This window comes from Labeo rohita, chromosome 16 (assembly GCF_022985175.1).
Source record: "Labeo rohita strain BAU-BD-2019 chromosome 16, IGBB_LRoh.1.0, whole genome shotgun sequence".
Taxonomy (NCBI): Eukaryota; Metazoa; Chordata; class Actinopteri; order Cypriniformes; family Cyprinidae; genus Labeo; species Labeo rohita.
In genome coordinates, this window is record NC_066884.1 from 3549877 (window position 1) to 3564367 (window position 14491).

The 14491-nt window shown below is 29.9% G+C and overlaps 2 protein-coding genes across 2 annotated transcripts in view; one reads left to right on the forward strand and one right to left on the reverse strand.

The window, feature by feature from the left end:
• Positions 1 to 14491, forward strand: part of znf385d (zinc finger protein 385D) — a 238940-nt gene that overhangs the window by 36166 nt on the left and 188283 nt on the right. The window lies entirely within an intron of this gene.
• The window catches only part of ube2e2 (ubiquitin-conjugating enzyme E2E 2), a 33596-nt gene that overhangs the window by 5541 nt on the left and 13564 nt on the right, over positions 1 to 14491 (reverse strand). The window lies entirely within an intron of this gene.

Below are 14491 nucleotides of genomic sequence, written 5' to 3' on the forward strand. Positions count from 1 at the left end.
CGGATCTGCTGAAACGCTGCTGGTGGCTGAGCCAAAGCTGGTGAAGAAAGCAAAACAGAGGCCTTTTGAGCACATTTTTGAGCTCATTTGTCAAAGGGCCGCCACATCTGCCGGATTCCCTTGTGATAAGTGTCATATTGAAGATTTACGACTCGTTCGACTGCCGTGTCTGTGCCAAACAAACAGACTGGGAGCAGATCCAGCCCATAATAGTAAACATGCCTTAGATCTGTGCTCTGTTTAACAGCAGCAGACACTTGAATAGACACTCTGTCTCGCGGCTCTTTTTCTCATAATGCTTATTCGTTTGTGCACATAAACGAATGGCAAGAGTGAATGCATGTACATTCATGACTGGGGCTGGAACTCTTGTTCACCTGAATTTCCTTACAATTCCCAATCTATATTCATGACCTGTACAGCAAAAGATCATAAACTGTGGAATTATATTGAAAGATTAATTGTAAACTACATTTTTACATTTTCAAAAAAAATGCAAATGGTTGCCATGTGGTTGCAGGGGTGTTCTGGATGGTTTCCAGGGTGTTCTTGGTGGTTTCCAGGGTGTTGCTAAGGTGTTTCAATGTGGTTACTGCGGTGTGGTTACCAAAAGTGTTACTATTGGTTGCTAGGGTGTTCCGGTGGTTGCCAAGTTGATTCTGTGCAGTTGCTAGGGTGTTCTGTGTGGTTTTCAGGGTGTTGCTATGGGTTAGGTTGTTCTAGGGGTTGGCAAGTTGTTTCTGTGTGGTTGCTAGGGTGTCCTGTGTGGTTTTCAGGGTGTTGCTATGGGCTAGGGTGTTCTGAGAGTTGCCAAGTTGTTCAGTGTAGTTCCTTAAGGCATTTCTGTGTGGTTGCTTGGGTGTTCTGGGTGGTTCCCAGGGTGTTGCTATGTGCTAGGGTGTTTTGGGGGGTTGCCAAGTTGTTTTTGGTTGGTTGCTAGGGTGTTCTGCGTGGTTTTCAGGGTGTTGCTATGGGCTAGGGTGTTCTGAGAGTTGCCAAGTTGTTTCTGGGTGGTTGCTAGGGTGTTCTGCGTGGTTTCCAGGGTGTTGCTATGGGCTACGTTGTTCTGGGGGTTGCCAGGTTGTTCAGTGTAGTTCCTTAGGCATTTCTGTGTGGTTGCTAGGGTGTTCTGGGTGGTTCCCAAGGTGTTGCTATGGGCTAGGGTGTTTTGAGGGTTGCCAAGTTGTTTCTGTGCGGTTGCTAGGGTGTTCTGGGTGGTTCCCAAGGTGTTGCTATGGGCTACGATGTTTTGAGGGTTGCCAAGTTGTTTCTGTGTGATTGCTAGGGTGTTCTCGGTGGTTCCCAAGGTGTTGCTATGGGCAAGGGTGTTCTGGGAGGTTGCTAGATTGTTTCTGTATGGTTGCTATGAAGTCAGTCAATGAGTAATTGTGATAAATAATTGTGATTTCAATATTGACTCAAATACACATGATTATGCATAATTAAGCAGCCCTAGTCCTATTAAGTCTCTATAATCTTCTGATCACTCAGGTCTTACGTTCATGGATGTTTTTCATCCGTTTTAATGTCCTTCAGGTGAAAATGACGCATCTGATCCTTAATAGCACACCGTTCCTCAACAATGATTTTAGGAATCATTCATGTCTAGAGCCCAAATGCTGAAGAATGACGCACACAATTAAGTTTAATAACTAGTTAAATCTGAACAAATCACTAACTGAAGTATGAGTAATAATAACAACGCTGACGCTTGCCTTGGCACACACCACTAATTACACATACCCGCTCTTCCAGTGAATTCTGGTTACAATAAAGGGAGGAGATGCTTAAAAAACGTCTGAAATTCTTCTAGCACATAATAATGTGAGAGATGTGAGGTTGAAATTATATTTAGGAATGATATTAGGAAAAAATGAATTTAATTTCAAATCTGAAGTGGTCAGGAATTACATTCAACATTTTCATTTGGCCCGGGGCAACAATAACATCAGCTGTAATCAAAGATTCACAAAGGAAAAAAGAAACAGAAATAATACGTTCTGATTACAGTGTGAAAAATTGAAAGACATCTCTAGTGGTGCCATTCATAAGCCATAAATCAGAAAGCGGCGTCGGCTGCAGTTGCTAAATGGGTAAAAATCTCAAACAGACCAAGTAGTGCGCAGATAAGTTTCATACTTTGGTTTAAGGGTTTGTTTAAATCGCTAACACATGAACAATAATAACACACTAATATGTCTGAATTACACACATGCTGAAGCATGCTTGAACCGGTGGTTTGTGGTTTTTCTAGCGAGTGGGTCATTTCCTGTAAATGCCCATTTCCTTTCAATGTCGTGACACTTAACTGACAGCAGGTGCCAGTGGGCAAAACCCCTGTTCGGATCCGACGGGCAAAGACCTCTGGGTACATGCCAATGCTGACTGTTGCTCGGCAACAACCAACCCCCCATCACTACCGCTGGCCGCGGCGAATGAGTTTAAACACCGCAGTTAACCGACCTTGTTATTGAGCTTTCAGCTTCCTATTGAAACTCATTAGACTTGGGAAAAAACACACACACACACACACACACACACACAGGTTTAGCACTTCACTTCAAAACCTTGAATCCTGAGTGCTTATCTGAAAAAATAAAACAAAAACATGCAAAAATAACTATGTGATGCAAACCCTGCTGCACGAATAGGAATATATTAACAGTTTAAGCTGACTAACAAATTAACTATCTGCTAAATGCACAATTGCAAATGATTAATGGTCGACTCAGAGACAGAAATAACAGCTGATGTGTCATGACTACAGTGCTTTAGAAAGTCCCAGTGGCCTGGTGGGAAATGCACTTACATTTAATAGAGTCATTAACATTATAAAAGCATAACGCACTGCTCACGGTGTTGTTAAAAAGTTAGATTCTTATATAATAAATATAAATATACACACACACACACACAAAATATAAAAATCAATAGATTTAAAAAATATATAGCTCAAACTATAAAATATTATGTTTAAAATATAATATACAATTTTTTACCAGTAATGAAAAATAACTGATTAATATATGTATATTGTATGTGTAGAAAAAAATGTAAATGTTGAAAATTAACTAATTAATTAATTAAGTATATAAAAATATTTAAAGTATATTTTTACCTGCAAGTAATTGATTATTTCAGATTATTACAGATCGTAAGTACTGCATTAGACAGTTTTAAGTTTACTTGTTCATCCACTAATGTAATTTATTTGTTGACTTGTGGGTGTAACAAACAGTATGTGGGAAAAACAAGTTGATCAGTCAGAACGCGTATTATTGAACATATGAGAAAGGATGTAAAGTCTCCGGTAGCTCGTCACTTTAACGAAGCCTCACGTTCTATATCAGACTTGGACTTTACGGTAATAGAAAATATATCACAGTCTCAAACGGGTGGTGACGTGGAATGCTGTCTTTTACAAAAAAAGTGCAAATGGATTATTGATTTAGGATCCTTATATCCTCTCGGTATGAATGAAGAATTGATTTTGAATTGTTTTTTTAAAAATTACATAAATATTAATAAGATTATATCTATGTGTACGACTGGATGCATTTATTTATCTTTGTATTTTTTGATACTGAGTATTAAGGATATTTACTATTAATATATGTATAAGGAAAAACTTTTATTACATTGGATATATATGTGGTGTGTTTTGCGCCTGCGCACATATTATGATGTCCATGGTAATACGGATTTAATGTGGTGCAGGTGTGCGCCAATTCATGTGGCACTGAGGAAGAGCTTTGTCTCGAAAACGTTTGGCACCTTTGCTCATTTATTGCACTTTTTGCACATATTTTTAAGACCTCTGATGCAGCATTTAATAAAGATTTTTTTTAAGAGGTATAAGCCTGGTATATGACCATGTGCGGAGCTTAATTGTTTGATTGCTCAGTGTTTTTTTGGATCTACGCACCGGACCAACATGAGTTTTACATTTTGGACATTTGCTGCTGCTCCTTTTCTGTGACTTTGTTAAGTATGTAATTGAAATATATTGCATGGGATATACACACACAAATAAACACACATACAGACACACACACAGACATACATACATACACACATACAGCTAAAATACTAAGCACCCAGGGGTGACAGCTGATGAGCATTCATTCTTGCACAAACCATCTCAAAATCACACCTGACAAACAAGAGAATTGCCATCGCTGACAAGCGACTCAGTAACCGTGCCAATCGCATCCACTGCCAAAACGATTCTGCTGAGATCTCACATCCGCCTGAGCCAACAGACCATCGCTGCTCTTTTCCCAAACAAATGCTCATCCCCCACACGGAGAGAGAAAAACACCAAACCACAACCTACTTACTCCTGCAGCCGCATCTCACATCTCCCAATGACTAACTGTACAAGCAGTCGACTAAAAGCTCTTCAAAGTTTGATGTTCCGGCTCACGGCAAATGGTCTAGTGTTACTCGCACGAATCAGACACCCATCTGATCAACGTGAAAACACACTCAACAAGTACAGGCGCTCTGCGCTGTGGTCCAATAAAGGGCTGGGCCATGTATTTCAGATGGTTTTATCACAATGACTGTAATACACTTATTATTAAACAATTAAGGGGAGACTTCAGCCAAAAATGCAAATCCTGTCATCATTTACTCATCCACTTTCCAAACCTCTTAGAAGAAAGAAAATAAGATATTTTGCAACAGGAAATGGGTCCAAACAACAGTAAATTATGACAATTTTGGAGTGAACTATACCCAAACAGTTTTCCTGGGTCATTAGACTAAACCTGCAAAACAACTTTACAGTTGATTCACTTCAATTAATCAGTTTTGCATGTTTCAGTTAATCAACTCCAAATTCTGAATCAGTGATTCATTGCATAAATTATTCTATATATGTATAATTTACTCAATGCACAAAATTGCGAACGGAATTGTGGAATCCAGTCATTAAAATGGAATTTACTGTACAACGTAGAAAGTCACAGGTGAATAAATCAAAAGTAGATCAGTACACTTAAATCAAAACATGATATGGACTAGTGTCTGTAAATATTGAGTACATGATCAGATAAATCAGTCTCTTGAACTGCTCTAAGAGTCACTTCATGAGCATTTAACTTTTTTTTTTTTTTTTTTGAGAAGAACTATCACCATATCATATACGAACAGAAACTTAAAGGTGTTCAAAGTAACCAGTCAAAATAAAAGTTGTTTAACTTATAGAAACTGTGACAGAAATAAATGACTCAATGTAATGATACAACCACCACCACTACTACTACTAAAATTATTATTAAAACATTATTTTAAAGAATATTTACCAGAATTTAATTACTAGAAAAACAAATACACAACAGTATTTCTGAAAAAAAAAAGAAATAAATATAATAATAATAAATTAATTTTATAATAAAATTAAATTAATTAAAGATACTTGAGAGTATTAAAAATGAATGAAACCATTCAAATTAAGAGAAAAATCAATGGAAAACAGAGAATTTGGTAAAAACAATTAATACATTTAATTAATAAACTTCATAGGGCCTTAAATTTAATTTCTGTTAAACTTTTAAAAAACTGAAGTCAAATTGTAAAAAATGTCTTGATTTTAATTAATTAGAAATACTTTTTTATTCATCTATTTTTAATTTAACCATTAAAAAAAAAATTAAAATGGAAATGGAAAAAAGAAAGAAAAAAAATATGCATTTTAAAAATACTTTTTTAATTAATTTATTTTAAATATATTTTTTTATTTAGAAAAATAAAATCAAACAGCGTTTTAAATCAATCAATTCCAAACTCCGAATCAACAATTCTTTGCATAAATTTCACTCTCTCTCCCTCAGTCTATATATAAATTTTATACATATAAAAATGACAAAAAGACTTCTATGAGAAAAAAAGATTTTAAAAAGTTGTATTTATTTATTTATTATTTTAAATACATATCTACATTTTAAAATATATATTCTTTGATTTAAAAAACAAAACAAAACAAACAAACAAACAAACAAAAAAAAAACTGCATGTTTTAATGAATAATTTCCAAACTCTGAATCAATGATTCATTGCATAAATCATTCAAAACATTCACAGACGTCTTTGGAAATATTTGTATATATAAAAATCAAGATTATTTCCCTTTAAAAGACAAGAAAACAAACAACATAATTTTATAATGGTGCAATTATGTAATTTGATCTGTGATAATGTTGTGCTTTTTAAAAAAAGATTATAATCAACCACGACACAGAAACGTGACTCATGTCCAAATAGAAATCAGTTTGAATTCTTTTGATTCTTAAAGATTCTTAAAGATTCAAATTGGAAAATTCAAGTAAACACTTTATATCAATTAAGGCTTTTAATCTCTCTTTTTTTTTGTACATGGATGAAAATTACTGAGGGATTGACTTACAGTTCTTACAACTGCACATACTAAACATTTAGCCAAACGTTTGCATCAAATCTAACTCGCAAAGCACAGTTGATGAGAGAAATGACAAAAACTGCCTACCAGGTTTGAAAGGAAACTCCATATCCTAAAGTTAAATAGTTTGTGACAACAAACAACATATGGTCTCTCTATTTGCGTTTGTACCCCTGCCTTACTGAGCATCTAATTACTGCAAAAAGAAAATGCAATGCAATGTGAAACAATGTGTGATTATTAATGTGTGGGCTGCAGGCAAGGTTGCGCGATCTGTCAATGTGCAAAACTAATTAGCAAACACACATTTAGCCAGAAGGTCAGAGCGGAATTAAACAGAAGCTGCAGGCACAGACATAATCAACTCTAAAACCAGCAAATTTTAACGTAACAGCTCTGACATGTTTAATCAATGATAAATTTAGTAGATGAAAACGTTATTAAATACGACCCTCGTTAATGCTAGTCAATAAAGATGGACAGTGCAGTTTAGTGCACACCTGAGAGACTGTTAAAAAATGATTTAATTTACTCAGCCTCATGCCATTACAAACATGCAGACCTAGTCACCCATATAATGAAAGTCAATGGGTTAAAAAAAATGTTTGCTTTATTTCAATTCTTCTGCATTCATTTGACAGCACTGTGTGAGGAACAGACCGAAATGTGCATTTTTCACTGTAAATCATATCCGCTGCTGTAGTTCTCCAGTCTCACGGCACCACTGACATAAGTGAAGTTTGAAAAACATAATAAGACATGAAAACCAATAGTGTTTGGGATCAAAAGTGCCATTTTTGTAGTTTTTCATTATTTTTTAAATCAGCTAGTATACAATAAAAGTATCTTGGAAAATACAAACACAAATACGTGTTATGAATGTTACAAAGTTTCTGTTATCCGATCTAGTCAAAGTTGCAATGTCCATTTCCATTTTGTCCAATTTATTTATTGATTAATGGGTTTATTTTACTGTATTTATCAATTTATGCCACTTTATATATTGATTGGTTTATTTTACTTTGTTTATTTATAGATTTATTGATTTATTTTACTTTGATTTACTTTCGCTTTATATACTGATTTATTAATTGATTTATTGATTTATTAATTTATTTTAATGTATTTACTGACTTATGTCACTTTATGTATTGATTTAATTACTGATTTATTTATTGATTGATTTATGTTTACTTTATTTATAGATTTATTTGACCCCATTCATTGATTTATTTCGCTTTATATATTGATGATTATTTTACTTGCTTTATTGATTTTTACATTTTTCATGTATTTATTGGTTTATGTCACATATATTGATTTAATTATTGATTTCTTTACTTATTGATTTATGGATTTATTTTGCTGTATTTATTGATTGATTTATTTATTTTACTTTATATATAGATTTATTGATTTACTTTACTTTACTTTATTGATTGATTTATTTTACTTAGTTTATTTATAAATGTATTGATTTATTTTACTTGATATATAGTTGTTTTACTTTATTTGTAGATTTTATTTATTTTACTTTGATTTTACTTTGTTTATTTATAGATTTATTGATTTATTTTACTTTATGTATTTCACTTTATATATTGGTTTTTATTATTGATTTATTTTGATGTATTTATTTCTTGATTGATTTATTTTACTTGATTTATTGATTTATATTACTAACTTTATTTCACATTATATATTGATTTAGTTTTATTTATCTATTGATTAAATTATTTTATTTATTGATTTTTTCTTTATTGACTGATTGTACTTTATTGATTGATTGATTGATTGATTTTATATTTATATAAAATTAAATTTATTGACTGATATATTTTAGTATTCAGTATTACTTGATTTTTATTGATAGCTTTTACTTGATTGATTTATTTTGCTTTATTTGGTTTATTTTACTTACTTTATTTACTTTGCCATACCAGGGTCAGGAAATGCAATTTCTTTACATATGTTAGGTCTGTTTTCTAAAACATACCGAAAATGTAGACAGAAACAGTTAACAGCCAAATACTTGGTGCATTTCTACACCATTCCTCACACAAGCCTTTGAAATACAGTGCACTACACGTACAGATCGACTTCCTTTCCCAGAAGAAAGGAAGTCAAACTGATTTGGAGCAAAATGAGTGTAAGTACATGATCACATTTTCTTTTTGTCAATGAACATTTGCTTTAAATCGTTTATATAATCAGCATCTCTATCCAAAGAGACACTATCTGCCTGGGTTCAGCATTTCTGCGCAGCCCTCTTCTGTAATTGTGTATTCATTCAGTTAATATGGTCTATTATGCAGTGCTGCGGTGGTTATCAGAACAGGAACTTAATGAAGCAATCTTCTCTTCCTCTGACCGTGAAATACCCCGCTACCAATTACGGCTGCGGCAGCTGAGACGAGCCTGTCTGTGCTTTCTCTGATGATACGGCTTCTCTTAATGACACCGTCCAATAGCTCATCTCCCGTACAAATATGCAAGCAATTAGTTCCGAAACGAGCGCTTAAGAGGGAAATATTTGCTCGATCAGGGCCCAAGTGAATATCCTATTACAACATGACACAATAGAATTTTCCATGTCAGTTCAAAGTGTTTATTCTGCCTGGCTGCCGAATTCGGTTGCACAAAAGTACCATGATAGACCCTTTTTAGTGCTTCGATTGTTCACGTAATCTGATTTTCACGCAAATCTATTAGAAATGCCAGGGGGTCAATATTAAACTTCGAGAATTGAAGAGTTATGCTACATATCGAAATCAAATCCCCCCGAAGGCGGCCGAACAGTCGGCTCGTATGCTCGCCTTAGGCCGTTTATAAATAATGCATCACGGATAATTATAATAATAAACAGGCTTTGCACACTGTGCATGAGTGATACTACTTCTGAAGCATAAAACGCACAAAGCCGCGGAGCAAACGGTCTCTAATTCTCCCTGAATTAAAATGCTTTCAATGTAAGAATATGGTATCGTTGGCAGCTCTGATATTTAAAACAGACACTTGCATTATGAAAGTGAAGTGAATTCATCGTCCTTCTGCTTTGACACAAGAAAAATACCTTTTTGAGCCTTTCATAGAGAGGTGAATGCTTTAAACCTGAGAGGCAGTAAACCAAGCACAATAACATTATAATCTTCATTAATAAATAAATAATTAATTAATTAATTAATGATAAATAACTAAAATAAATGCATTAATAAAAAATGTGAATGATTGATAAATAAAATAAATATATAAATATTACTGATAAATAAATAAATAATAAATAAACAAACGAATAAATCAATACATAAATAATAAATTAATGATAAATAACTAAAATAAATGAATTAAAAAATGTGAATGATAAATAAAATAAATATAAATATTACTGATAAATAAATTCATTAATACATAAATAAAAATAAATTATAAATAAATAAATAAATAAAAATGAATAAGTAAATGTGAATAATAAATAAAATATATAAATATTAATGATAAATAAGAAAAATGAAAACATAAATAACATTAACACATAATATATATACACATATATAAATAAACAAATAAATGAATAAAATAAATTAATGAATAAAGAAATGTCAATGATAAATAAAATAAATGAACAAATATTACTGATAAATAAATGAAATTAAATTAATAAAATTAAATAAATGATGAATAAATAAGTAAAAAAATGAAGTAGTAAATGTGAAATTAAAATAATAATAATAAAAAATGAATCAAATAATTAAACGCAAGTAAATTAAAACTGTGAATGCTTCAAACCTGAGACACTAAACCTAGCACAACATTACAAACGTTACAAAAATAATTAAAGAAATATTATGAATAAATAAATAATATTAACATGAAAAAAGAAATTAATGAATAAGTAAATAATTATGAAAGATAAATAGATAAAATGAACGAATAAACAAATATAATGATAAATAAAAATGATAAATAAAAAAAAACAAATAAATATGAAGGATAAATAAATAAAATGAATAAAAACAATGATAAATAAAACAAACTAATTCATAAATAAATATAAAAGATAGATAAATAAATAAATAAATAATGAATAAAGAGTCACAATATTATGGATGAATAAATAAACAAATATTAATGATAAGTAAATAAAAAACAATCACGTAATATTATGAATGAATAAAAGAATAAACAATATATTTAATATTTTAAAATAAATTAAAATTTTAAATAAATAAGTAAAATAAGTGAATAAATACAGAAATATTAATGATAAATAAAAATGCTAAATAAATAAAAGTAAACTACCTGATAAATAGAAAAATGCTAAATAAATAGAAAATGGTAAGTAAATAAACAAACAAATCAATCAATCTTAAGCTTTCAAAGACAAGAAGCTGTTTAGGTTAATGTTTAAACTTGAGCAGGACAGTAAACTTGGCACAACAACAACCACCTTCATGATGTTTCACATGCTAATTTTGTTATTAGCAAATTATTATGTTTTCATTAAGATTTTATATAGTTGCATTTAAAAAAAAAAAAAAAAAGACACACTTGAACTTTAAGATGATATGATAGCTGGTATGGGGATATACACCACCGTATGTTAAATAAACACCTGCGCGGCGGCTCGGCAAACACATCCAGAACACGCGGCGTTTGGATAACACTTAAATAAACAGGTAGCTAATGTGATATTTTGGGTGTCATGCACTGACGATCACAGAGCTAGATACCTCCTTCCTGTTTGTTCGCGTGTTAAAACATGATCCCAGTGAGCAGCGCAGCAGGATATGCCAAACATTTCCTGCCTTCAAGACTCAAGTATTGAAAACGACTCCAGATCAAACAACAGTCTTTCCACACTAGGCAAAAAAAAATAAAAAAATCAGGGCCTGCCAACATGGGTGCAGCTGTCTGAAAACGCTTCATAACTAATTCATATCTGCCTGTTTCTTCAACTACAGACACCTTTATGTTGTAGGCACTGATTTTTATTGAAACAAGCACATTTCAACCTTTTTTTGTGTTATATGGGTGGCAAACTAAAATTGTCTTGGAAACATTTTACCATTTGTGCTACTTTTAAGATGTTTTTTGATATATAGCTTTTATTGTTTCACCCCTTTTATAGTCCTTCAGCTCAAGTCCACAACAGCTAATAATCAAATCAAGATAAATATATCACTTGCAAAGAGAGAAATAATGTATTATTATTATTATTATTATTAAATCTTATAAATAAATGAACATAGTAATAATAATAATAATAATAATAATAATAATAATATATTAATAATAATAATAGTAATAATAATAATAATAATAATAATAGTTTATTATTATTATTATTATTAAAATATAAAAATATATATTTTTAAAAAAATTACCATTAACAAAAAAGTTACGTTTAAGGTTAAAAGTAATTTTTTTAATGTTTTAAAATGTTAACTGAAATTAGCCTTTACAAGACAATAAATTGATTATTATTATTATTATTATTATTGATTTATTTATTTGTAATATTTTATAGTAGTAGTAGTAATGATAATAAATAATAATAATAATAACTGTAATAGTAATAATGACAATATTAATAATAATAAATAACTAAGATATATAAATAATAATTATGCAAAAAAAAACTTTAAAATGTTAACTATAAAATTAACCAAAACAATAAATGTGTTATTATTATTAAAAATGTATAATTAATGTATTAATAATATTAATAATACTCATAACAATAATAATAATAATAATAATAATAATGCAAAAATATAAAAAAAAAACTTTAACATGTAAACATGTAAATTTGAAATTAAACTTAGCAAAACAATAAATTAATTAGTATTATTATTATTATTATTATTATTATAGAATTCATTTATTTGTAATTTTTATTATAATAGTAGTAGTAATATTAATAATAAATAAACTAATAAATAAGCATGCAAAAATACATGTAAAAAATATAAATAAATAAAATTATTTAATATAATAAATAATAAATAAATAAAATAGTATTCACTCAGTATCATTATCTCATTTTTAACCAAGGTGGTTTTTAGAGGGTTTTGCATCTGAACTCTTCATATATATAGTCGAATATTAGTCGAATGTTTTATACCCAAAATGTTTAAAATGTCTTTTCTATAAGGGGGAAAAAAAAAAATAACACTTAAATAACATAATTAGATTTGAAAGAATTAAATGATGCTAATGAAATCAGTGAGTCTACAGTGAGGGCCAAAAGTGTCTATAGTTGAAGAAATACTCATGCCTTTGTCTGGCCATCAGGAGAACCATCACTGTGTTTTGAAACAACATGAACATTTCTCTCTCTCTGATTTCAGTTCTGTGTATCAGCTTTTATCTCAGGTCTAAGATGGAGGCCTTCGACACACACGATCAAGATCATTTCTGGTGGGCCGCTGTGTTCCTCCCCCCTCATGAATATGCATATCCTCCCCGCTGCAGCTAATGGTCAGGAGGTGAAAAATGACTCGCACGGATTTTCCCTCAGGACCGTAATGCTAATCAACAGCCAGCAGTATTCCGGGGAACGAGAGGTGACATTCCGATCAGCTGCTGATGCAAGCATCTTACAGAGAAAGTCACAGCGCACGAACATGTACTGCAGGCAGTATGAATCAAATCTTATGGTACGATTTAAAAATAAATTAATAATTAATCTATTTCAATATATTCTTATATTAAATACAATATGTGAACCTGGATCACAAAACCAGTCTTAAGTAGCACAGGTATATTTGTAGCAGCAGCCAAAAATACATTGTCAAAAATCATTAGGATATTAAGTAAAGATCATGTTTCATAATTCCTACCGCAAATATCAAAGCTTTATTTTTGATTAGTAATATGCATTGCTAAGAACTTCATTTTTTTGCACCCTCAGATTCCTTGGCCAAATATTGTCCTATCCTAACAATCCATACATCAACAGAAAGTCTATTTATTCAGCTTTCAGATGATGTATTAATCTCAATAAAAAAAAATTAAAAAATTATCTATATGGCTGGTTTTGTGGTCCAGGGTCACATATGAAATACATTTAATTAAATTTATTATAACTGAGGATTTTTTCTATTAAAATTATTAATTTGTTACATTTAAAAAAAAAATTTACATTATACTAATTTAATAGAAGACCTTCAATCAAATAAATATATAAATATCAAGTAAATTAAATACATTAAATATAAATTGAATTTAGATGTAATTTAAATACATTTAACTACAATTTATAATTGTATAATTCTTAATAGTTATATTTTCCATTAAATTAACGTATACTAATTTAATAGAAGACCTTCAATCAAATAAATAAATAAATATAAAGTAAATTAAATGCATTAAATATAAATTGAATTTAGATGTAATTTAAATACATTTAACTACAATTCTATAATTTTTAATAAAGTTATATTTTCTATTAAATTACATTAATACATCCATTTTGACAGAATAACATTCAGTTAAATATTAAAGTACATTTTATATATATAAAGAATTTTATTTCTATTAAATATATAGAAGACAATCAATTAAATAAATATTAAATTTATTAATGCATTAATTAAATATAAAATTAAGTATATATTTTTTAATATACATTTATTTCTTAATTAATTTATTGATCTATAAATGCTGTAATGAAATATAAACTTAATTACCAAAAAATATATATACACATTTAATTAATGCATTAATAATGCATTCATAATTTATTAGAAATAAATGTAATTATATATATTATTAATATAATTGCATTTATTTCTAATAAATTATTCATTTTATCTATCTATTTATTTTTAATTAACACATTAATACATTTACTTTGTATTTAGTCAATATACACTTTTTTTTATTCTATTAATTTTTTTTGTTTCTTATAGTAAATGCATTCCAGATTTGTTGATATATACACATACACACTAGGGCTGCACGATATTGGGAAAAAATTACATTGCGATATATTTTTTTCCTGCGATATATATTGCGATGTGTACAAATTCGTTTATGTTTATCAGGTGTTTTGAACTGCTTAAAAAT